This window comes from Tachyglossus aculeatus, chromosome 18, assembly GCF_015852505.1.
Source record: "Tachyglossus aculeatus isolate mTacAcu1 chromosome 18, mTacAcu1.pri, whole genome shotgun sequence".
Classification (NCBI taxonomy): Eukaryota; Metazoa; Chordata; class Mammalia; order Monotremata; family Tachyglossidae; genus Tachyglossus; species Tachyglossus aculeatus.
This window is the reverse complement of record NC_052083.1, coordinates 8,302,841-8,329,682: the sequence shown is the minus strand read 5'-3', so window position 1 is coordinate 8,329,682 and position 26,842 is coordinate 8,302,841. Positions and strand designations below refer to the sequence as shown.

Below are 26,842 nucleotides of genomic sequence, written 5' to 3'. Positions count from 1 at the left end.
GCACTGTACTAAGCGCTTGGGAGAGCACAATTCATTCATTCAATCGTATTTATTGAGTGCTTACTGTGTGCAGAGCACGAACTCAGAGCTTGGGAAGTCCAAGTTGGCAACATCTAGAGATGGGCCCTACCCAACAGTGGGCTCACAGTCTAGAAGGGGGAGACAGAGAACAAAACAAAACATGCTAACAAAATAAAATAAATAGAATATGTACAAGTAAAATAGAGTGATAAATATGTACAAACATATATTCATTCATTCAATCGTATTTATTGAGCGCTTACTGTGTGCAGAGCACTGTACTCAGCCCTTGGGAAGTCCAAGTTGGCAACATCTAGAGACGGTCCCTACCCGACAGTGGGCTCACAGTCTAGACGGGGGAGACAGAGAACAAAACATACTAACAAAATAAAATAAATAGAATATGTACAAGCAAAATAGAGTAATAAATATGTACAAACATATATGCATTCATTCAATCGTATTTATTGAGCGCTTACTGTGTGCGGAGCACTGGACTCAGCGCTTGGGAAGTCCAAGTTGGCAACATATAGAGAGGGTCCCTACCTGACAGTGGGCTCACAGTCTAGAAGGGGGAGACAGACAACAAAACAAAACATACTAACAAAATAAAATAAATAGAATATGTACAAGTAAAATAGAGTAATAAATATGTACAAACATATATTCATTCATTCATTCAATCATATTTATTGAGCGCTTACTGTGTGCAGAGCACTGGACTAAGAGCTTGGGAAGTCCAAGTTGGCAACATATAGAGACGGTCCCTACCCAACAGTGGGCTCACAGTCTAGAAGGGGGAGACAGAGAACAAAACCAAACATACTAACAAAATAAAATAAATAGAATATGTACAAGTAAAATAGAGTAATAAATATGTACAAACATATATTCATTCATTCATTCAATCGTATTTATTGAGCGCTTACTGTGTGCAGAGCACTGTAGTAAGCGCTTGGGAAGTCCAAGTTGGCAACATAATAGAGACGGTCCCTACCCGACAGTGGGCTCACAGTCTAGAAGGGGGAGACAGACGACAAAACAAAACATACTAACAAAATAAAATAAATAGAAAATGTACAAGTAAAATAGAGTAATAATAATAATGATAATATATAATATTATAGAGTAACAATATTAGAGTAACTGAGTAATAATAACCAAAGCAGCAACGTTCTTACAATAAAACGGAGTTGGCGGACACGTTCCCGGCCTACAGTGAGTCGATTCAAAGGACAACTATCTTTAGAAAGCTTAGTAAGGCTAAAACTGGGAAGATTCACGGGGAACAAGGGTTCAGGGTAACAAACTGGATGAGTGGGAAAGTGCTAGAGTCTTTTGCAAGAGGAATGGAATCTCAAAAGAAAGAAGTGGGAATATCATTTATTCCAAAGCCACCAAAACGTCAAAGGGGATTCTACTTTGCATCGGGGAAACTACTTATCAATAACTACAAGTTGCCCAAGGAAGACCTCATCCTATCCCCGGACAATGAAAGGATAGCTTCTAAGAAATTCCAGGAAGGCTCTTAAATTAAGACCCATCTCTTCCTTATGATCAAGCTGTTGCCAACTTGTACTTCCCAAACGCTTAGTACAGTGCTCTGCACACAGTAAGCGCTCAATAAATATGATTGATTGACTGATTGATCACTAACTAATACTACCCATAAGGTGAGTGGCACAGTTTGAGGGAAGAGATTATTGAAGACCCTAATGAAGGGGAGCTTCAATGACAATCCCTTCAAACCAAGGACAGAAGGATATGACATTCTTCAATATCCTTTCTTAAATACTGACACCCTGACGTTTCCTTTTTCTGCCTTTTCCCAAATCCTGATCATGTTGGACTTCTTCAAATACTAGCCGAACCCACCTTATTACGACCGGAGGGAGAAAAGATGGGGTCGTGGGGTATAATAAATAGGACTGGCGATGCTTTTCCACAGTGACTCTCGTCGGGAAGGTACAGATCGCTAAACGAACGCATCCTCCACCAATGAGGGAGCGTTCTCTGAATCTCTAGCAGTGAATTCGATTTTCTCCAACCACAAAGAAAGATGAGGAGGAAAGCGAGGGTGAAACTTCCAGTCCTCCCAGTTTGCCCTCTAAAATCTTCCTCTAAGCAATCACCAATATTTCACTTACCTCCCGGGATAACGGTAGTATCTGTGCCTCAGTTGCCTCATCTGTAAAGTGGGGATGACTGTGAGCCCCAATTGGGACAACCTGATTACCTTGTATCTCCCCCAGTGCTTAGAACAGTGCTTGGCACATAGTAAGCGCTTAACCAATACTAACATTATTATTATTGTTGTTGCTATTATTATTATTATTATTATTATTATTATTATTATTATTGGGATGAGGATCACTGCCAACCTTAGGCCACCCTCCACCTAAGATGGGCTTCCCCATCCCCTCTCCTAGCCCTATGTCTAAGTCAAGTGGAGCCTAAATCTCCAGAAATGAGGCACCCCGGAGACGACACTATGAGCACTGGGAGCTTCCTAAACTCCCGGAGCTCACGCTACGAGCCCCAAACCCTGAAATCCAAATGCTCTTGGAATCTCCCCGGAGCCCCTTCTTCATTATAAGCGTTTACTACAGTGCTGGGCACATATTAAGGGCTCAATAAATGCCACCGATTGATTGTACAAGGTCCATCTGCGGGCTTTGGGGGAATCTAGACCCCCAAAGAGCCACAGGTAGGACTGGCAGCATGGCTTAGTGGAAAGAGCACGGGTTTGGGAGGCAGAGGATGCGGGTTCTAATCCCGGCTCTGCCACTTGTCTGCTGTGCAAACTTGGGCAAGCCATTTAACTTCTCTGTGCCTCAGTTACCTCATCCATAAAATGAGATTAATAATAATAATAATGGCAGTTGTTAAGCACTTACTATGTGCCAAGCACCGTTCTAAGCACTGGAGGAGATACGAGGTAATCGGGTTGTCCCATGTGGAGCTCACGGTCTTAATCCCCATTTTCCAGACGAGGTCACTGAGGCCCAGAGAAGCATGTGTCCCATGGGGGGGGGGCTCACAGTTTTAATCCCCATTTTACAGATGAGGTAACTGAGGCCCAGAGAAGTTAAGTGACTTGCCCAAGGTCACACAGCTAACAATTGCTTACTGGGTGGCCTTAGGTAAGTCACTTCACTCTCTGAGTGAAGAGAAGCAGCGTGGCTCGGTGGAAAGAGCACAGGCTTTGGAGTCAGAGGTCATGGGTTCAAATCCTGACTCTGCCAACTGTCAGCTGTGTGACATTGGACAAGCCACTTCACTTCTCTGTGCCTCAGTTACCTCATCTGTAAAATGGGGATTAAAACTGTGAGCCCCCCATGGGACAACCTGATCACCCTGTAACATTTGTTAAGCACTTACTATGTGCCAAGCACTGTTCCAAGCACTGGCGGAGATACGAGGTTATCAGGTTGTCCCATGTGGAGCTCACGGTCTTAATCCCCATTTTCCAGATGAGGTCACTGAGGCCCAGAGAAGCATGTGTCCCATGGGGGGCTCACAGTTTTAATCCCCATTTTACAGATGAGGTAACTGAGGCACAGAGAAGTTAAGTGACTTGCCCAAGGTCACACAGCTAACAAACGGCGGAGCCGGTCTGAGAACCCAAGACCTCTGACACCCAAGCCCGGGCTCTTTCCACTAAGCCACGCTGCTTCTCACAGGACTGTGAGCCCCACGTGGGACAACCCGATTACCCTGTAGCTACCCCAGCGCTTAGAACAGTGCTTGGCACATAGTAAGCACTTAACAATTACCATAATTATTATTATTACTATGCAGGTGTCCCAACTTCAGAAACCTATCCTTTTGGCTAGTAGCCCAAGACCACTTAAATCCTACAGCCCCCACATCCCTCTGCCAATTGCTTACTGTGTGGCCTTGGGTAAGTCACTTCACTCTCTGAGTGAAGAGAAGCAGCATGGCTCAGTGGAAAGTGCACAGGCTTTGGAGTCAGAGGTCATGGGTTCAAATCCTGGCTCTGCCAACTGTCAGCTGTGTGTCTTTGGACAAGCCACTTAACTTCTCTGTGCCTCAGTTTTCTCATCTGTAAAATGGGGATTAAAACTGTGAGCCCCCCCATGGGACAACCTGATCACCTTGTACCCTCCCCAGCGCTTAGAACAGTGCTTTGCACATAGTAAGCACTTAAATACCATCATTATTATTATTATCCCGGCTCCGCCAATTGTCGGCTGTGTGACTTTGGACAAGCCACTTCACTTCTCTGGGCCTCAGTTACCTCATCTGTAAAATGGGGATTAAAACTGTGAGCCCCCCATGGGACAACCTGATCACCTTGTTACCTCCCCAGCGCTTAGAACAGTGCTTTGCACATAGTAAGCGCTTAACCAATACCACCATTATTATTATTATTCTCCCGGCTCCGCCAATTGTCAGCTGTGTGATTTTGGACAAGCCACTTCACTTCTCTGGGCCTCAGTTACCTCATCTGTAAAATGGGGATTAAAACTGTGAGCCCCCCATGGGACAACCTGATCACCTTGTTACCTCCCCAGCGCTTAGAACAGTGCTTTGCACATAGTAAGCGCTTAACCAATACCACCATTATTATCATTATCCCGGCTCCGCCAATTGTCGGCTGTGTGACTTTGGACAAGCCACTTCACTTCTCTGGGCCTCAGTGACCTCATCTGTAAAATGGGGATGAAGACTGCGAACCCCCCGTGGGACAAGCTGATCACCTTGTAACCTCCCCAGCGCTTAGAATGGTGCTTGGCACATAGTAAGCGCTTAATAAATGCCGTCATCATCATCATCCCACACACCCCTTTCTGGACTATTAATACTACGGCAGGAAGGCCCCAAGCGCTTAGTCCAGTGCTCTGCACACAGTAAGCGCTCAATAAATACGATCGATTGATTGAAGCCTCGATTTTTATGCCACCTGCTGCTTATTGCAGCCACTCTGCGATGCACTGCGTTAACCCTCCCCTCCTGCTTCAAAAGACAGATTCCCCCTGCTTGCACCTCCCCTTTTCAGGTGCAGCAAAACCTCGCAACTGTAGACTTTTCTGCAGAGGTCACTCGGGGGTTGATTAAACCGGCATCGCACAGCCGAAAAAAAAAAAAAAATAGAAAATAGGAAAAAAAAAAAAATCCTGCAGCTTTCGCCGTTTAAAGATGCAGAACTCCCAAAGCAGCAGAAGGGTAGGGAACAATGTGGAACACACCCACGGGCAGCAGAGGACGGGGAACATTTTAAAAATAAAGGAATCCGAAGGCAACAGAATCCGCATCCCTATGAAACTCCTGTTTTCACAGCTTCCTCACCCCATTCTTCCCAACATACCACACCCTCCCCAATCAACAGCCCTCTGCAGGGCCAGATAGTCCAACAGCCCCGGTCTATTAAAACCCTCCCAACCCTCACGTTAAAAGGAAAAAAAAAGAAATAGCAAATGGCCTTGACGCAATAATGAGCCAGGCAATAATGCTATAAATTCCCTTTAGCCACCTCCCTCCCTTTATCAAAGGTTAAATCCCCACCCCAAAACGGAGGGTTTAACCCCCCCACTGCCTCCCACTAGAAGATGCATCGATTCCCTGACCTTATCAGCATTTGGAAATTCAATCTCTAACCTGTGCAGGAGCTAAATACCTCACCGGAGCTCGGATCCCTCTTCTTTTTCCCCAAAGATCGCGCTCCAACAACAGTCAGCCAACCTGTCTTGAAAATCCTCAAGCCACGATTTAAAAACCCCAACTTTCCACCCTGAGATTGCACGCCCCACTTTTCAATAGCCAAGCTTTCTCCCACCCCTCACTAATCGGGATTTAAAATCCCTCTCTCTCCAGGAATCACCTATTCATTCATTCAATCCTATTTATTGAGCGCTTCCTGTGTGCAGAGCACTGGACTAAGCGCTTGGGAAGTACAAATTGGCAACATATTCCTGTATATATGTCTGTACATATTTATTACTCTATTTTACTTGTACATATCTATTCTATTTATTTTGTTTTGTTAGTATGTTTGGTTTTGTTCTCTGTCTCCCCCTTTTAGACTGTGAGCCCACTGTTGGGTAGGGACTGTCTCTATATGTTGCCATCTTGGACTTCCCAAGCGCTTAGTACAGTGCTCTGCACACAGTAAGCGCTCGATAAATACGATTGATTGATTGACTGATTGATTCCAAGGTGTCTCCTAATCCTCCCTAACCCGGGCCTGGACACCCTGTGGCTCCCCAAATCGAGGGATTCAGTCATTCGATCGTATTAGGCGCTCACTGTTCATTCATTCATTCAATCGTATTTATTGAGCGCTCACTGTGTGCAGAGCACTGTACTAAACGCTTGGGAAAGTACAATACAGCAATAAAGAGTAACAATCCCTGACCACAATGAGCTGGAGAGGAAGGGAGGGACAAACATCAATGCAAATAATCAGACACCCTGTGGCTTGCCAAATCTCCTTCCTCGAGAAACAAGGGATTCAGTCATTCGATCGTATTAGGCGCTCACTGTGTGCAGAGCAATGTACTAAGCGCTTGGGAAAGTACAATACAGCAATAAAGAGTAACAATCCCTGACCACAATGGGCTCACAGCTGGAGGGGAAGGGAGAGTCTTCTAGACTGTGAGCCCACTGTTGGGTAGGAACTGTTGCCAACTTGTACTTCCCAAGCGCTTAGTACAGTGCTCTGCACACAATAAGCGCTCAATAAATACGACTGATTGATTGAGAGACAAACATCAATACAAATAATCAGACAGCAATATAAATAAGTAAAATTACAGGTAAATATATAAATGCAGTGGGAAGGGGAGAGGAGGGAATATACTTGTATGCACCCCAGCGCTTAGTACAGTGCCTGGCTCATTGTAATCCCTTCACAAATGCCATAATTATTATTCAGAGCAGCAGAGGTAGCACGGCGTAGTAGCTAGAGCCCGGGCCTGGGAGTGAGAAGGTCCTGGGTTCCAATCCCGCCCCCGCCACGTGTCCGCCGTGTGACCTTAGGCAAGTCGTTTCCCTTCCTCCGGGCCTCAGTTTCCTCATCTGCAAAACGGGGGTGGAGACCGTGAGCTCCGCATGGGACAGGGACAGATCCAACCCGATCTGCCTGCATCCACCCCGGCGCTTTGCACAGCTCCTGGCCCGTGGTAAGCGCTTAACGAATAATAATAATAATAATGATGGTATTTGTTAAGCGCTTACTATGTGCAAAGCACTGAATGCCACCATCATAGCAATAATGACGGTATTTGTTAAGCGCTTAACGAATGCCATCATCACAACAATAATGATGGTATCTGTTAGGCGCTTACTAGTCATTCATTCATTCATTCAATCGCATTTATTGAGCGCTTCCTTGGTGCAGAGCACTGTGCTAAGCGCTTGGGAAGTACAAATCGGCAACAGATAGAGACAGTCCCTACCCACCAATGGGCTCCCAGTCTAGAAGGGGGGAGACCATCATAATCATAATAATGGTATTTGTTCATTCATTCGCTCATTCAGTTGTATTTCTTGAGCGCTTCCTGTGTGCAGAGCACTGTGCTAAGCGCTTGGGACGTACAAACCGGCAACAGATAGAGACAATCCCTACCCAACAACGGGCTGCCAGTCTAGAGGGGGGGGAGACGATCATAACCATAATAATGGTATTTGTTCATTCATTTGCTCATTCAATTGTATGTCTTGAGCGCTTCCTGTGTGCAGAGCACTGTGCTAAGCGCTTGGGACGTACTAACCGGCAACATATAGAGACAATCCCCACCCAACAACAGGCTCCCAGTCTAGAAGGGGGGGAGACCATCATAATCACAATAATGATGGTATTTGTTTAGAAGGGGGAGACAGACACCAAAACAAGTAGACAGGCGTCAATGCCATCAAAATAGAGAAATGGAATTATGCATTCATGCAATCGTATTTCTTGAGCGCTTCCTGTGTGCAGAGCACTGTGCTAAGCGTTTGGGAAGGACAAACTGGCTACAGAGACAACCCCAACCCAACAACAGGCTCACAGTCTAGAAGGGAGGAGACGATCATAATCATAATAATAATGGTATTTGTTCATTCAATCCTATTTCTTGAGCTCTTCCCGGGTGCAGAGCACTGCGCTAAGCGCTTGGGAAGTACCAACCGGCAACATGAGACACAATCCCTACCAACCGGCAACATGAGATACAATCCCCACCCAACAACGGGCTCCCAGTCTAGAAGGGGGGAGACGATCATAATCATAATAATAATGGTATTTGTTCATTCAGTCCTATTTCTTGAGCTCCTCCCCTGTGCAGAGCACTGCGCTAAGCGCTTGGGAGGTACCAACCGGCAACATAAGAGACACAATCCCCACCCAACAACGGGCTCCCACTCTAGAAGGGGAGAGACGATCATAATCATAATAATAATGGTATTTGTTCATTCAATCCTATTTCCTGAGCTCTTCCAGGGTGCAGAGCACTGCGCTAAGCGCTTGGGAGGCACCAACCCGTAACATAAGAGACACAATCCCCACCAACCGGCAACATAAGAGAGACAATCCCCACCCAACAGCGGGCTCCCACTCTAGAAGGGGGGGAGACGATCACATAACCAGAATAATAATATTGGTATTTGTTCATTCAATCCAATTTCTTGAGCTCTTCCCGGGTGCAGAACACTGCGCTAAGCGCTTGGGAGGTACCAACTGGCAACATAGAGAGACAATCCCCACCCAACAACGGGCTCCCACTCTACAAGGGGGGAGACGATCATAATCATAATAATAATGGTATTTGTTCATTCAATCCTATTTCTTGAGCGCTTCCCGTGTGCAGAACACTGTGCTAAGTACCAACCGGCTACATAAGAGACACAATCCCTACCAACCGGCAACATAGACAGTCCCCACCCAACAACGCGCTCCCAATCTAGAAGAGGGGAGGCGATCACATAACCACAATAATGATGGTAGTTGTTCATTCAATCCTATTTCTTGAGCTCTTCCCGTGTGCAGAACACTGTGCTAAGCGCTTGGGAAGGACCAACCGGTAACATAAGAGACACAATCCCTGTCCAACAACGGGCTCGCAGTGTAAAAGGGGGGAGACTATCATAATCCTAATAAAACGGTATTTGTTCATTCAGTCCTATTTCTTGAGCTCTTCCCGTGTGCAGAGCACTGTGCTAAGCGCTTGGGAGGTACCAACCGGCAACAGAGGAGACACAATCCCTACCAACCGGCAACATGAGACAATCCCCACCCAACAACGGGCTCCCAGTCTAGAAGGGGGGGAGACGATCACATAACCAGAATAATAATGGTATTTGTTCATTCAATCCTATTTCTTGAGCTCTTCCCGGGTGCAGAGCACTGTGCTAAGCGCTTGGCAGGTACCAACCGGCAACATAAGAGACACAATCCCCACCAACCGGCAACATAAGAGACACAATCCCCACCCAACAACGGGGGCTCCCAGTCCAGAAGGGGGGAGACGATCATAATCATAATAATAATGGTATTTGTTCATTCAATCCCATTTCTGAGCACTTCCAGGGTGCAGAGCACTGTGCTAAGCGCTTGGGAGGTACCAACCGGCAACATAAGAGATACAATCCCCACCAACCGGCACCACAAGAGACACAATCCCCACCCAACAACGGACTCCCAGTCCAGAACAGGGGAGACGATCATAATCATAATAATAATGGTATCTGTTCATTCAATCCTATTTCTTGAGCGCTTCTAGGGTGCAGAGCACTGCGCTAAGCGCTTGGGAAGTACCAACCGGCAACACAGAGAGACAATCCCCACCCAACAACAGGCTCCCACTCTAGAAGGGGGAAGACGATCATAATCATAATAATAATGGCATAGTTCCCTCATCTGGAAAATGGGGATTAAAACTGTGAGGCCCATGTGGGACAAGCTGATGACCTTGTACCTACCCCAGCGCTTAGAACAGTGCATGGCACATAGTAAACCCTTAACAAATACCAATATTATTATTGTTATTATTATGTGTTCATTCAATCCTATTTCTTGAGCTCTCCCCGTGTGCAGAACACTGCGCTAAACGCTTGGGAGGTACCAACTTGCAAAACAGAGAGACAATCCCCACCCAACAACGGGCTCCCACTCGGGGGGGGGGGGGGGGGAGACGATCATAATCATGATAATAATGGTATTTGTTCATTCAATCCTATTTCTTGAGCCCTTCCCCTGTGCAGAACACTGCGCTAAACGCTTGGGAGGTACCAACCGGCAACAGAAGGGACACAATCCCCACCAACCGGCAACACAAGAGACACAATCCCCACCCAACAACGGGCTCCCACTCTAGAAGGGGGGAGACGATCACATAACCAGAATAATAATATTGGTATTTGTTCATTCAATCCAATTTCTTGAGCTCTTCCCGGGTGCAGAACACTGCGCTAAGCGCTTGGGAGGTACCAACTGGCAACATAGAGAGACAATCCCCACCCAACAACGGGCTCCCACTCTACAAGGGGGGAGACGATCATAATCATAATAATAATGGTATTTGTTCATTCAATCCTATTTCTTGAGCGCTTCCCGTGTGCAGAACACTGTGCTAAGTACCAACCGGCTACATAAGAGACACAATCCCTACCAACCGGCAACATAGACAGTCCCCACCCAACAACGCGCTCCCAATCTAGAAGAGGGGAGGCGATCACATAACCACAATAATGATGGTATTTGTTCATTCAATCCTATTTCTTGAGCTCTTCCCGTGTGCAGAACACTGTGCTAAGCGCTTGGGAAGGACCAACCGGTAACATAAGAGACACAATCCCTGTCCAACAACGGGCTCGCAGTGTAAAAGGGGGGAGACTATCATAATCCTAATAAAACGGTATTTGTTCATTCAGTCCTATTTCTTGAGCTCTTCCCGTGTGCAGAGCACTGTGCTAAGCGCTTGGGAGGTACCAACCGGCAACAGAGGAGACACAATCCCTACCAACCGGCAACATGAGACAATCCCCACCCAACAACGGGCTCCCAGTCTAGAAGGGGGGAGACGATCACATAACCAGAATAATAATGGTATTTGTTCATTCAATCCTATTTCTTGAGCTCTTCCCGGGTGCAGAGCACTGTGCTAAGCGCTTGGCAGGTACCAACCGGCAACATAAGAGACACAATCCCCACCAACCGGCAACATAAGAGACACAATCCCCACCCAACAACGGGGGCTCCCAGTCCAGAAGGGGGGAGACGATCATAATCATAATAATAATGGTATTTGTTCATTCAATCCCATTTCTGAGCACTTCCAGGGTGCAGAGCACTGTGCTAAGCGCTTGGGAGGTACCAACCGGCAACATAAGAGATACAATCCCCACCAACCGGCACCACAAGAGACACAATCCCCACCCAACAACGGACTCCCAGTCCAGAACAGGGGAGACTATCATAATCATAATAATAATGGTATCTGTTCATTCAATCCTATTTCTTGAGCGCTTCTAGGGTGCAGAGCACTGCGCTAAGCGCTTGGGAAGTACCAACCGGCAACACAGAGAGACAATCCCCACCCAACAACAGGCTCCCACTCTAGAAGGGGGAAGACGATCATAATCATAATAATAATGGCATAGTTCCCTCATCTGGAAAATGGGGATTAAAACTGTGAGGCCCATGTGGGACAAGCTGATGACCTTGTACCTACCCCAGCGCTTAGAACAGTGCATGGCACATAGTAAGCCCTTAACAAATACCAATATTATTATTGTTATTATTATGTGTTCATTCAATCCTATTTCTTGAGCTCTCCCCGTGTGCAGAACACTGCGCTAAACGCTTGGGAGGTACCAACTTGCAAAACAGAGAGACAATCCCCACCCAACAACGGGCTCCCACTCTGGGGGGGGGGGGGGGAGACGATCATAATCATGATAATAATGGTATTTGTTCATTCAATCCTATTTCTTGAGCCCTTCCCCTGTGCAGAACACTGCGCTAAACGCTTGGGAGGTACCAACCGGCAACAGAAGGGACACAATCCCCACCAACCGGCACCATAAGAGACACAATCCCCACCCAACAACGGGCTCCCACTCTAGAAGGGGGGAGACGATCATAATCATAATAATAATGGTATTTGTTCATTCAATCCTATTTCTTGAGCTCTTCCCGGGTGCAGAACACTGCGCTAAGCGCTTGGGAAGTACCAACCGGCAACATAAGAGACACAATCCCTACCAACCGGCAACACAGACAGTCCCCACCCAACAACAGGCTCCCAATCTAGAAGGGGGGAGGCGATCACATAACCAGAATAATAATGGTATTTGTTCATTCAATCCTATTTCTTGAGCTCTTCCTGTGTGCAGAACACTGCGCTAAGCGCTTGGGAAGGGCCAACAAGCAACATAAGAGACACAATCCCTACCAACCGGCAACATAGACAGTCCCCACCCAACAACTGGCTCCCAATCTAGAAGGGGGGAGACGATCACATAACCAGAATAATAATGGTATCTGTTCATTCAATCCTATTTCTTGAGCCCTTCCCCTATGCAGAACACTGTGCTAAGCGCTTGGCAGGTACCAACCGGCAACAGAAGAGACACAATCCCCACCAACCGGCAACACAAGAGACACAATCCCCACCCAACAACGGGCTCCCACTCTAGAAGGAGGGAGACGATCATAATCATAATAATAATGGTATTTGTTCATTCAATCCTATTTCTTGAGCGCTTCCCGTGTGCAGAACACTGCGCTAAGCGCTTGGGAAGGACCAACAAGCAACATAAGAGACACAATCCCCACCAACCGGCAACATAAGAGACACAATCCCCACCAACCGGCAACATAGACAGTCCCCACCCAACAACAGGCTCCCAAACTAGAAGGGGGGAGACGACCACATAACCAGAATAATAAAGGTATTTGTTCATTCAAATCCTATTTCTTGAGCCCTTCCCCTGTGCAGAACACTGCGCTAAGCGCTTGGGAAGGACCAACGGGCAACCGATGGAGCCGGTCCCGGCCCTGGGCCACACACCTTCCAGCCGTTCCGAAACGAGGGCCCGCACCCCTTTTTTCTCCCTCTCTCATTCATTCATTCAATCGCATTTATTGAGAGCTTACTGCGTGCAGGGCACTGTACTAAGCGCTTAGGGAAGTCCAAGATGGCAACATCTAGAGACGGTCCCTACCCAACAGCGGGCGCTCAGTCGTTCAGAATCAAGGGCCTGCACCCCTTTTTTTCTCCCTCTCTCATTCATTCATATTTATTGGGCGCTTCCTGCGTGCAGGGCACTGTACTAAGCGCTTAGGGAAGTCCAAGATGGCAACATCTAGAGACGGTCCCTACCCAACAGCGGGCGCTCAGTCGTTCAGAATCAAGGGCCTGCACCCCTTTTTTTCTCCCTCTCTCATTCATTCATATTTATTGGGCGCTTCCCGCGTGCAGGGCACTGTACTAAGCGCTTAGGGAAGTCCAAGATGGCAACATCTAGAGACGGCCCCTACCCAACAGCGGGCTCACAGTCGTTCAAAAACGAGGGCCTGCACCCCTTTTTTTCTCCCTCTCTCATTCATTCATTCAATCGCATTTATTGAGCGCTTCCTGCGTGCAGGGCACTGTACTAAGCGCTTAGGGAAGTCCAAGATGGCAACATTTAGAGAGGGTCCCTACCCAACAGCGGGCTCACAGTCGTTCAAAAACGAGGGCCTGCACCCCTTTTTTTCTCCCTCTCTCATTCATTCATATTTATTGGGCGCTTCCTGGGTGCAGGGCACTGTACTAAGCGCTTAGGGAAGAACAAGATGGCAACATCTAGAGACGGTCCCGACCCAACAGCGGGTTCACAGTCGTTCAGAAACGAGGGCCTGCACCCCTTTTTTTCTCCCTCTCTCATTCATTCATATTTATTGGGCGCTTCCTGCGTGCAGGGCACTGTACTAAGCGCTTAGGGAAGTCCAAGATGGCAACATCTAGAGACGGCCCCTACCCAACAGCGGGCTCACGGTGGTTCAGAAACGAGGGCCTGCATGCACCCCTTTATTTCTCCCTCTCTCATCCATCCATTCAATCGTATTTATTGAGCGCTTCCCGCGTGCAGGGCACTGGACTAAGCGCTTAGGGAAGTCCAAGATGGCAACATCTAGATGCGAGGGCCTGCACCCCTTTTTCCCCCCTTCTCTCGACGCCCCCATCGAGGTAAGCGGGGTGGGGGGGGCCGCCCCCGCCCCAACGTCTCAGCGTGGTGGACGCCCCCGGCCCCCTCAGAATCCACGGTGGGGGGTCTCCCGGGGCCTTTCCCGAGGATTTGTTGCCAATTCCCAAGCGCTTAGTCCAGTGTAGGCGCTCAATGAATAGGATTGAATGAATGAATGAATGAATGAATTGGGGGAGCGCCCCCCCCCCCCCCGACACCTCCACGGACGAGGCCCCGACGGCTCGGCCCCGACGGCTCGGCCCCGGAATGGAGGCTGTCACCCCTCAGCCTCTTCCCCTCCTCTTTCTCCGTCCTCCTGCTGCCCCCGCGGCCCCTGAGGTAAAGGCGGCCCGGGCCGGTCGGGGCCGGTCCCCCCTGAGGGGGCCCCCCGGGCGGGGGGGCCGTCCCCCCCCCCCCCCCCCCGCCGCCCCCCCGTGAGGGGCCTTTACCTCCCTGTCCGCCATGTTGGCGGGCTGCCGGCCCTGTCCCGTCCCGTCCCGTCCCGTCCCGTCCCGTCCCGTCCGGCCCGGCCCGGCTTGGCCCGTCGCGGCGGCCGCCGAGACCCTCATGCCCTCACGCCGTCCTCGGCCCGGGCTCGCCTGCCGCCGCCGCCACCACCGCCGCCACCATCACCGTGGCTCCTCCTCCTCCTCCTCCTCCTCCTCCTCGTCGTCCCTCCCCCTGCCAGGGCCGCTCGCGTCCTCCCGTCACCAAGCGCAACCCTCCGCCCCCTCCCTTCGCCTTCACTCCCTCCCTCCGCCTCCTCCGCTCCCTGTCCCCCGCTCCCTCCGGCCTCCCCCGGCGTCTCTTCCCCTCACACGCTTCCCCCGTTTCGATTCACCTCCTGGTCCCTCCTTCCCCTCATTGCCCTCCTTGCCCTCTCTTCCTCCCCTCATCGCCCTCCATTACCCCTCTCTGGCCTCTCTTCCTCCCCTCATTACCCCTCTTTGCCCTCTCTTCCTCCCTCATTGCCCCCCTTCCTCCCCTCATTCCCCCCTTACCCTCTCTTCCTCCCCTCATTGCCCCCCTTACCCTCTCTTCCTCCCCTCATTGCCCCCCCTTGCCCTCTCTTCCTCCCCTCATTGCCCCCCTTGCCCTCTCTCCCTCCCCTCATTACCCCTCTTTGCCCTCTCTCCCTCCCCTCATTACCCCCCCTTGCCCTCTCTTCCTCCCCTCATTGCCCCCTCTTCCTCCCATCAATACCCCCCCTTGCCCTCTCTTCCTCCCCTCATTGCCCCCTCTTCTTCCCCTCATTACCCCTCTTTGCCCTCTCTTCCTCCCCTCATTCCCCCTTACCCTCTCTTCCTCCCCTCTTTGCCCTCTCCTCCTCCCCTCATTGCCCCCCTTGCCCTCTCTTCCTCCCCTCATTGCCCCCCTTGCCCTCTCTTCCTCCCCTCATTGCCCCCCTTGTCCTCTCTTCCTTCCCTCATTGCCCCCTCTTCCATCATGACCCCTCTTTGCCATCTCCTCACCTCATTATCCCCCGTGCCCCCTCTTCCTCCTCTCATTACCCCTCTTTGCCCTCTCTTCCTCCCCTCATTCCCCCCTCACCCTCTTTCATCCCTTCATTGCTCCCTCTTCCTCCCATCATTACCCCTCTTTGCCCTTTCCTCCTCCCCTCATTGCCCCCCACCCTCTCTTCTTCCCCTCATTGCGCCCTTACCCTCTCTTCCCCCCCTCATTGCCCCCTTACCCTCTCTTCCTCCCCTCATTGCCCCCCTTACCCTCTCTTCCTCCCCTCATTGCCCCCCTTACCCTCTCTTCCTCCCCTCATTGCCCCCCTTGCCCTCTCTTCCTCCCCTCATTGCCCCCCTTGCCCTCTCTTCCTCCCCTCATTGCCCCCCCGCCCTCTCTCCCTCCCCTCATTACCCCCCCTTGCCCTCTCTTCCTCCCCTCATTGCCCCCCCGCCCTCTCTCCCTCCCCTCATTACCCCTCTTTGCCCTCTCTTCCTCCCCTCATTACCCCCCTTGCCCTCTTCCTCCCCTCATTGCCCCCTCTCTCTCCCTCCCCTCATTGCCCCTCTTGCCCTCTCTTCCTCCCCTCATTGCCCCCTCTTCCTCCCCTCCTTACCCCTCTTTGCCCTCTCCTCCTCCCCTCATGACCCCCCTTGCCCTCTCTTCCTCCCCTCATTGCCCCCCTTGCCCTCTCTTCCTCCCGTCACTATTCATTCACTCCATCATATTTGCTGAGCGCTTCCTGTGTGCAGAGCACTGGACTAAGCGCTTGGAAAGTACCATTCGGCAACAGATAGGGGCAATCCCTACCCAACACCGGGCTCACCCCTCTTTGCTCTCCCCTCCTCCCCTCATTGCCCCCCTTGCCATCTCTTCCTCCCATCATCATTCATTCATTCAATCGTATTTATTGAGCACTTAATCTGTGCAGAACACTATACTAAGCACTTGGAAAGTGCAATTTGACAACAGATAGGGACAATCCCTACCCAACAATGGGCTCACCCCTCTTTGCCCTCCCCTCATTGCCCCCATATTGCCCTCTTTCCTTCCCTTATGACTCCTCTTTGCCCTGCCCTCCTCCCCTATTATTGCCCCCCTCGCCCTCTCTTCCTCCTCTCATTGCCCCCTTGCCCTCTTCCCCTTCCCCCTTTTCCCCCTTCCTTTCCCTTCTCCCACATTCTCCCTTGCCCCCGGACTCCTCTTCACCCCCTGCCCATCCCATCGCCCTCACCTCCCCTTCCCCCTCTATATTCTTCCCCTCCTCTACTTCCCATTATCTCCTCCCTCTCTCCCAACTTCCATTCCTTCCTCTCCCTCCCTTCTCCATTCCCTTCCTTCACAACCAATCGATAGCATTTTTTTTTGAACACCTTAGCACTGTACTAAGCACGTGGGAGAGCGCAAAAGAGAAGGCCTTATCCCTGGCTTCAAGGATCTTACGGTCTGGAGGAGAAACGTGCGTCCTCCCAGGCTGTAAAACCTAAATTACAGCTATTGGGGTGGAGCAGACTATATACAAAACGTAAATAAAGTGCTAAAGAGAAGTACTTTAGCTGGTGGGAAAGGCTGAAGTGACAATTGAGGATATTGGATCTGTGACAGCCCCACAGCACTTATGTACATATTAAATTATATATTATAAATTATTTATTAAATCGAGGTCTCTAGACTAAACTCGTTGGGGGCAGGGAACGTGTTTGCTAATTCTTGTTTTGTTCTCTCCCAAATGTTTAGTACTATGCTCTTTTTATTTATTTATATTGATGTCTGTTTATTTGTATTGATGTCTGTCTCCCCCCCTCTAGACTGTGAGCTCGTTAGGGGCAGGGATTAGAGGAGCAGCGTGGCTCAGTGGAAAGAGCCCGGGCTTTGGAGTCAGAGGTCATGGGTTCGAATTCCGGCTCCACCACGTCTGCTGTGTGACCTTGGTCGAGTCGCTTAACTTCTCTGGGCCTCAGTTCCCTCATCTGTAAAATGGGGATTAAGACTGTGAGCCCCAAGTGGGACAACTTGATCACCTTGTATCCCCCCCCCCCCACCCCAGCACTTAGAACAGTGCTCTGCACATAGTAAGTGCTTAACAAATGCCATCATTATTATTATCATTATTAGGGATTCTCTCTTTTCATTCATGCAATGTGATAAACATTTAGAGGGGTGTGCTATTTATATTCAAGTCACTATGTATACATGTTTGTACATATTTATTACTCTATTTTACTTGTACATATTTATAATATTTATTTTTTTTTATTTTATTTTGTTAATATGTATTGTTTTGTTGTCTGTCTCCCCCTTCTAGACTGTGAGCCCGCTGTTGGGTAGGGACCGTCTCTATATGTTGCCAATTTGGACTTCCCAAGCACTTGGTACAGTGCTCTGCACACAGTAAACGCTCAATAAATACGATTGAATGAATGAATGAACCTATTCACACCTCCTCCCATATCTTTATTGCCGAATTGTACTTTCCAAGCGCTTAGTACAGTGCTCCGCACACAGTAAGCGCTCAATAAATACGATTGACAGAAATAACAGTTCCCTTTCGTCCTCCTTCCCCTTTTCTCACTCCCTTCTGCATCACCCTGACCCGCTCCCCTTATTCACCACCGCCTCCCCTCCAGCATCACAATACTTATTCATTCATTCAATCGTATTTATTGAGCGCTTACTGTGTGCAGAGCACTGTGCTAAGCGCTTGGGAAGTCCAAGTGGGCAACATATAGAGACGGTCCCTACCCAACAGCGGGCTCACAGTCTAGAAGGGGGAGACAGACAACAAAACATATTATTATCGGTAATTTATTTATATTCACGTCTGTCTCCCCCTCTAGACTGTAAACTCGTCGTGGGCAAGAAATGCCTGTTATATTGTTGTGGCATACTCTCCGAAGCGCTTAGTACAGTGTGGGTTCTAATCCCGACTCCGCCACTTGTCAGCTGTGTGACTTTGGGGGAATCACTTCACTTCTCCGGCCTCAGTGACCTCATCTGGAAAATGGGGATGAAGATTGTGAGCCCCCCGTGGGACAACCTGATCGCCCTGCATCCTCCCCAGCGCTTAGAACGGTGCTTAGCGCATAGTAAGCGCTTAACAAATGCCGTCATGATTATTATTATTAAGTGGCAGAGCCGGAATTTGAACCCATGACCTCTGACTCCCAAGCCTGTGCTCTTTCCACTGAGCCACGCTGCTTCTCTGATACAAGGTGATCAGCTTGTCCCACGGGGGGCTCACAGTCTTCGTCCCCATTTTACAGATGAGGTCACTGAGGCCCAGGGAAGTGAAATGACTTGCCCAAAGTCACACAGCTGACAATTGGCAGAGCTGGATTTGAACCCATGACCTCTGACTCCCAAGCCCGGGCTCTTTCCACTGAGCCACACTGCTTCCCTACTTAATAATGATGGTATTTGTTAAGCGCTTACTATGTGCGAAGCACTGTTCTAGGCGCTGGGGGGATACAAGGTGATCAGGTTGTCCCACGTGGGGCTCACAGTCTTAATCCCCATTTTACAGATGAGGGAACTGAGGCACAGAGAAGTTGAGTGACTTGCCCAAAGTCACACAGCTGACAATTGGCGGAGACGGGATTTGAACCCATGACCTCTGACTCCCAAGCCCGGGGTTCTTTCCACTGAACCATGCTGCTTCCCTTCTTATCAGCTGTGTGACTTTGGGCAAGTCACTTCATGAGCCCACTGTTGGGTAGGGACTGTTTCTATATGTTGCCAACTTGTACTTTCCAAGCGCTTCGTCCAGTGCTCTGCACACAGTAAGTGCTCAATAAATACAATTGATTCATTCAATTGTATTTATTGAGCACTTACTGTGTGCAGAGCACTGGACGAAGCGCTTAGGAAGTACAAGTTGGCAACAAGTTAGAGAAGCAGCATGGCCCAGTGGAAAGAGCCCGGGCTTTGGAGTCAGAGGTCATGGGTTCAAATCCTGCCTCCGCCACTTGTCAGCTGTGTGACTTTGGGCAAGTCACTTCACTTCTCTGGGCCTCAGTTCCCTCATCTGGAAAATGGGGATAAAGACTCTGAGCCCCCGTGGGACAACCTGATCACCTTGTAACCTCCCCAGCGCTTAGAACAGTCCTTTGCACACAGTAAGCACTTAATAAATGCTATTATTATTATTAACATATGGAGACAGTCCCTACCCAACAGCGGGCTCACAGTCTAGAAGACTTTGGGGTAGTCACTTCACTTCTCTGTGCCTCAGTGACCTCATCTGCAAAATGGGGATGAAGACTGTGAGCCCCGCGTGGGACAACCTGATCGCCTTGTATCCTCCCCAGCGCTTAGAACAGTGCTTTGCACATAGTAAGCGCTTAACAAATGCCATCATTATCATCATCTACCCCGGCGCTTATAACAGTGCTTGGCACATAGTAAGTGCTTAGTAGTTACCATCATTAGTATTATTAAATACGATTGATTGATTGATTCTTTTAGACTGTGAGCCCACTGTTGGGTAGGGACTGTCTCTATATGTTGCCAACTTGTACTACCCAAGCGCTTAGTACAGTGCTCTGTGCACAGTAAGCGCTCAATAAATACGATTGATTGATTATCTACCCCGGCGCTTATAACAGTGCTTGGCACATAGTAAGTACTTTATCAATCAATCAATTGTATTTATTGAGCGCTTACTGTGTGCAGAGCACTGTACTAAGCGCTTGGGAAGTACAAGTTGGCAACATATAGAGACAGTCCCTACCCAACAGTGGGCTCACAGTCTAAAAGATAATTACCATCATTATCATTATAATTGCCCTCATTAGTATTATTAAATACGATTGATTGATTGATTTTTCCTTCCGCATCCCCAATCTATTTCCCAATCAACCTCCCTCCTTCACTGACCCTTGGCCCTCCTTCGTCAAATCTCCCGGAAAGCCGCCAGGGGGCGCCAGAGGACAGGATTGAGGGCCGGGACGGACACTTCCGGCGCCACCGAAATGGATGATGGGAAATGTAGTCCTCGGTTCCTACAGATGCTGCCCTTTTCCGGTCCATCTACTCTGTGCCTTAATAACCGGGGAGGGACACTTCCGGTGCCACCGAAATGGATGGTGGGAAATGTAGTCCTCGGTTCCTACAGGTGCTGCACTTTTCTGGTCCATTCACTCTGTGCCTTAATAATAATGATGATGATGACGGTTATCATCATCATCATCAATCGTATTTATTGAGCGCTTACTGTGTGCAGAGCACTGTACTAAGCGCTTGGGAAGTACAAATTGGGAACATATAGAGACAGTCCCTACCCAACAGTGGGCTCACAGTGTAAAAGGGGGAGACAAAACCAAACATACTAACAAAATAAAATAAATAGAATAGATATGTACAAGTAAAATAAATAAATAAATAAATAAATAGAGTAATAAATATGTACAAACATATATACATTTATACAGGTGCTGTAGGGAAGGAGGTAAGATGGGGGGATGGAGAGGGGGACGAGGGGGAGAGGAAGGAAGGGGCTCAGTCTGGGAAGGCCTCCTGGAGGAGGTGAGCTCTCAGCAGGGCCTTGAAGGGAGGAAGAGAGCTAGCTTGGCGGATGGGCAGAGGGAGGGCATTCCAGGCCAGGGGGAGGACGTGGGCCGGGGGTCGACGGCGGGACGGGCGAGAACGAGGCCTAACGGTGAGGAGATTAGCGGCGGAGGAGCGGAGGGTGCGGGCTGGGCTGGAGAAGGACAGAAGGGAGGTGTGGTAGGAGGGGGCGAGGGGATGGACAGCCTTGAAGCCCAATAATAATGGTATTTGTTAAGCACTTACTATGTGCAAAGCACTGTTCTAAGCGCTGGGGAGGTTACAAGGTGATCAGGTCATCCCACAGTCTAAATCTCCATTTTACAGATGAGGTAACTGAGGCACAGAGAAGAGAAGTGACTTGCCCAAAGCCACCCAGCTGATAAGTGGCAGAGCCGGGATTTGAACCCATGACCTCTGACTCCAAAGCCCGGGCTCTTTTCCACTGAGCCACTCTGTCCCACATGGGGCTCACAGTCTTAACCCCCATTTTACACTGAGGTAACTGAGGCACAGAGAATAATAATGATGGCATTTGTTAAACGCTTACTATGTGCCAAGCACTGTTCTAAGCGCTGAAGGGGGATACGAGGTAATCAGGTTGTCCCACGTGGGGCTCACAGTCTTCATCCCCATTTTCCAGATGAGGTCACTGAGGCCCAGAGAAGTTAAGTGACTTGCCCCAAAGTCACACAGCTGACAAGTGGCAGAGCTGGGATTAGAACCCATGACCTCTGCCTCCCAATCCCGTGCTCTTTCCATTGAGCCATGTGACTTAATAATAATAATAATGGCATTGATTAAGCTCTTACTATGTGCAAAGCACTGTTCTAAGCGCTGGGGAGTTTACAAGGTGATCAGGTTGTGCCACGGGGGGCTCACAGTCTTCATCCCCATTTTCCAGATGAGGTAACTGAGGCACAGAGAAGTGAAGTGACTTGCCCATAGTCACACAGCTCATAAGTGGCAGAGTCGGGATTCAAACCAGCGACCTCTGACTCCCAAGGCCACGCTCTTACCACTAAGCCACGCTGCCTTAGTAACACCAAAGAGACTATATTGGAGAAGCAGCGTGGCCCAGTTTAAAGAGCCCGGGCTTTGGAGTCGGGGGTTATGGGTTTGAATCCCGGCTCTGCCAATTGTCAGCTGTGTGACTTTGGGCAAGTCCCTTCACTTCTCTGGGCCTCAGTTCCCTCATCTGTAAAAGGGGGATGAAGACTGTGAGCCCCCCGTGGGACAACCTGATCTCCTTGTATCCTCCCCAGCGCTTAGAACAGTGCTTTGCATGTAGTAAGTGCTTAACAAATGCCATCATTATCATTATTATTATATTTTAGAAGTAATTTCACCTTCCGGTCCGATCCGGGTGGCCGCAGCAGTGGGCGTGTGCGTCCGGAGACTCAGCTCCTAACGAGCTTGCTCTTAACAATGTGAGGGACACGGGGCTAGGCCCGGATTCTGTACGTACTCCCCCTCCATCTTCCCTTCTACCTGGATGAAGGTGGTCTCATTGCGAGGAAAAGAGAAGATTGAGTCCCCTCCTGTTAGAGAGAGGACTCCTCCATCCTCCCACTTCCCCGGCAGCTGGACAGGCTGCTCTTTTTCATTCCTAAGGCTATTGCTCTTAAAGCAGATATTGCGTTCAACGTCCCTTCGGAGGGAGAGAGGATAGGGGGTGAGCGGGCAAGGGCTGGGATCAGGACTCCTGCTTTCACCTGCTGACTTTGCCCTTCCTATTTGGGTTGAACATACAGCTCTCATCTGTAACCGGAGCGGCCTCCCAGAACGTGTTGGTCTTGGAATCTGGGAGAAGCCCACTTCTTCCCTGGAAACCTGGATCCAGAAGTCATTGTAATCTGCCAGGTGCTTTGGTTGTCATGGAGACTAGCTGAAAAGGGTGTTTCTGTCTTCTCCCCGCTCTCCCTGATTCTCTCCGATAGGCGTGGTGGAGTCAGGCTTCCTGCCGGAACCATACTAGACCCAAAGAACAGACCCAGAGAAACCGTGGAGTGCACAGCTCACCTAGATCCCCATCGTGCTTTGTCCTACAGAGGACCCAGAAGCAATCTGGACTGCCAGTGGGCCTACATAGACTTTTTCTCTTTCTTTTTCTTTCTTTCTTTCTTTCTTTCTTTCTTCCTTCCTTTCTTTCTTTCTTCCTTCCTTCCTTTCTTTCTTTCTTTCTTTCTTTCTTTCTTTCTTTCTTTCTTTCTTTCTTTCTCTCTCTCTTTCTTTCTTTCTTTCTTCATTCCTTCCTCCTTTCTTTCTTCTTTCTTTCTTTCCCTTTCTTTCTTTCTTTCTTTCTTTCTTTCTTTCCTTTCTTTCTTTCCTACATATACTTTTTTCCTTTCTTTCTTCCTTCCTTTCTTTTTCTTTCTTTCTTACATATACTTTTTTCTTTCTTTCTTTCCTACATATTCTTTCTTTCTTTCTTTCTTTCCTACATATACTTTTTTCTTCCTTCCTTCCTTCCTTCCTTCCTTCCTTCTTTCCTTCCTTCCTTCCTCTTTCTTTCCTACATTTACTTTCTCTTTCCTTTTCTTCCTTCCTTTCTTTCTTCCTTCCTTCCTTCCTTTCTTTCTTCTATCTTTCTTTCTTCCTTTCTTTCTTCCTTTCTTTCTTCCTTCCTTCCTCCTTTCTTTCTTCTTTCTTTCCCTTTCTTTCTTTCTTTCTTTCTTTCCTTTCTTTCTTTCCTACATATACTTTTTTCCTTTCTTTCTTCCTTTCTTTCTTTCTTTCTTTCTTTCTTTCCTACATATACTTTTTTCCTTTCTTTCTTCCTTCCTTTCTTTTTCTTTCTTTCTTACATATACTTTTTTCTTTCTTTCTTTCCTACATATTCTTTCTTTCTTTCTTTCCTACATATACTTTTTTTCTTCCTTCCTTCCTTCCTTCCTTCCTTCCTTCCTTCCTTCCTTCCTTCCTCTTTCTTTCCTACATTTACTTTCTCTTTCCTTTTCTTCCTTCCTTTCTTTCTTCCTTCCTTCCTTCCTTTCTTTCTTCTTTCTTTCTTTCTTCCTTTCTTTCTTCCTTTCTTTCTTCCTTCCTTCCTTCCTCCTTTCTTTCTTCTTTCTTTCCCTTTCTTTCTTTCTTTCTTTCTTTCCTTTCTTTCTTTCCTACATATACTTTTTTCATTTCTTTCTTCCTTTCTTTCTTTCTTTCTTTCTTTCTTTCTTTCCTTTCTTTCCTACATATACTTTTTTCCTTTCTTTCTTCCTTCCTTTCTTTTTCTTTCTTTCTTACATATACTTTTTTCTTTCTTTCTTTCCTACATATTCTTTCTTTCTTTCTTTCTTTCTTTCTTTCTTTCTTTCCTACATATACTTTTTTCTTCCTTCCTTCCTTCCTTCCTTCCTTCCTTCCTTCCTCTTTCTTTCCTACATTTACTTTCTCTTTCCTTTTCTTCCTTCCTTTCTTTCTTCCTTCCTTCCTTTCTTTCTTCCTTTCTTTCTTCCTTCCTTCCTCCTTTCTTTCTTCTTTCTTTCCCTTTCTTTCTTTCTTTCCTTCTTTCTTTCTTTCTTTCTTTCCTTTCTTTCCTACATATACTTTTTTCCTTTCTTTCTTCCTTCCTTTCTTTTTCTTTCTTTCCTACATATACTTTCTTTCTTTCCTTTTCTTTCTTTCTTTTCTTTCTTTCCTACATATACTTTTTTCCTTTCTTTCTTCCTTCCTTTCTTTTTCTTTCTTTCTTACATATACTTTTTTCTTTATTTCTTTCCTACATATTCTTTCTTTCTTTCTTTCTTTCTTCCTTTCTTTCTTTCTTTCTTTCCTACATATACTTTTTTCTTCCTTCCTTCCTTCCTTCCTTCCTCTTTCTTTCCTACATTTACTTTCTCTTTCCTTTTCTTCCTTCCTTTCTTTCTTCCTTCCTTCCTTTCTTCTTTCTTTCCTACAAATACTTTTTTTCCTTCCTTCCTTCCTTCCTTCTCCCTCCTCTCTCTCTCTTTCTGGATCCAGCGCTTAGAACAGTGCTTTGCACATAGTGAGCGCTTAACAAATACCATCATCATTATTATTATTAGATTAAGACTGTGAGCCCCCCCGTGGGACAACCTGATCACCTTGTAACCTCCCCAGCGCTTAAAACAGTGCTTTGCACATAGTGAGCACTTAACAAATACCATTATTATTATTATTATTAGATTAAGACTGTGAGCCCCCCGTGGGACAACCTGATCACCCTGTAACCTCCCCAGCACTTAGAACAGTGCTTGGTACATATTGAGCGCTTAACACATAGTGAGCGCTTAACAAATACCCTTATTATTATTATTAGATTAAGACTGTGAGCCCCCCGTGGGACAACCTGATCACCTTGTAACTTCCCCAGCGCTTAGAACAGTGCTCTGCACATAGTAAGCGCGTAATAAATGCCATCATTACTTTCTTATTATTATTCTCTGTGCCTCAGTTACCTCATCCAGAAAATCAGGATGAAGACTGTGAGCCCCCCGTGGGCCAACCTGATCACCTTGTAACTTCCCCAGCGCTTAGAACAGTGCTCTGCACATAGTAAGCGCGTAATAAATGCCATCATTACTTTCTTATTATTATTCTCTGTGCCTCAGTTACCTCATCCAGAAAATCAGGATGAAGACTGTGAGCCCCCCGTGGGCCAACCTGATCACCTTGTAACTTCCCCAGCGCTTAGAACAGCGCTTGGCACATAGTAAGCGCGTAGTAAATGCCATCATTACTTTCTTATTATTATTCACTGTGCCTCAGTTACCTCATCCAGAAAATCAGGATGAAGACTGTGAGCCCCCCGTGGGCCAACCTGATCACCTTGTAACTTCCCCAGCGCTTAGAACAGCGCTTGGCACATAGTAAGTGCGTAGTAAATGCCATCATTACTTTCTTATTATTATTCACTGTGCCTCAGTTACCTCATCCAGAAAATCAGGATGAAGACTGTGAGCCCCCCGTGGGCCAACCTGATCACCTTGTAACTTCCCCAGCGCTTAGAACAGTGCTTGGCACATAGTAAGCGCGTAATAAATGCCATGATTACTTTCTTATTATTATTCTCTGTGCCTCAGTTACCTCATCCAGAAAATCAGGACGAAGACTGTGAGCCCCCCGTGGGCCAACCTGATCACCTTGTAACTTCCCCAGCGCTTAGAACAGCGCTTGGCACATAGTAAGCGCGTAATAAATGCCATCATTACTTTCTTATTATTATTCTCTGTGCCTCAGTTACCTCATCCAGAAAATCAGGACGAAGACTGTGAGGCCCCCTTGGGACAACCCGATCACTTTGTAACCTCCTCGGTACTTAGAACAGCGCTTGGCACATAGTAAGTGCTTAATAAATGCCATCATTATTACTCTTATTATTCTTCTCTGGGCCTCCATTCCCTCATCTGTAAAATGGGGATGAAGACTGTGAGCCCCTGCGTGGGACAACCTGATCACCTAGTAACCTCCCCAGCGCTTAGAACAGTGCTTTGCACAGAGTAAGCGCTTCATAAATGCTATTATTATTATTATTATTATTATTATTATTATTATTATTATTATTATTATTATTAATTCCTTCAGGTGTGCGTAAGTCAAGGGAAAGCAGGCCTGAGGAGATGGACTCGTTTTCCCAGAGTGCCGCGCGGCATCATGGCGGCCGCGACCGCCGATTGGTCGAGGACTACAT

At 47.9% G+C, this 26,842-nt stretch overlaps 1 protein-coding gene across 2 annotated transcripts in view; it reads right to left on the bottom strand.

Moving 5' to 3' along the window:
* ARHGAP39 (Rho GTPase activating protein 39) overlaps positions 1 to 14,711 on the bottom strand; it is a 282,235-nt gene extending 267,524 nt beyond the window's left edge. For both annotated transcript variants that reach the window (XM_038760044.1, XM_038760045.1), the window contains exon 1: positions 14,643 to 14,711. The gene's annotated coding sequence lies outside the window, so the exon portion shown is untranslated. The remainder of the gene's footprint in view (positions 1 to 14,642) is intronic.
* Between the last annotated feature and the right edge of the window lie 12,131 nt (positions 14,712 to 26,842).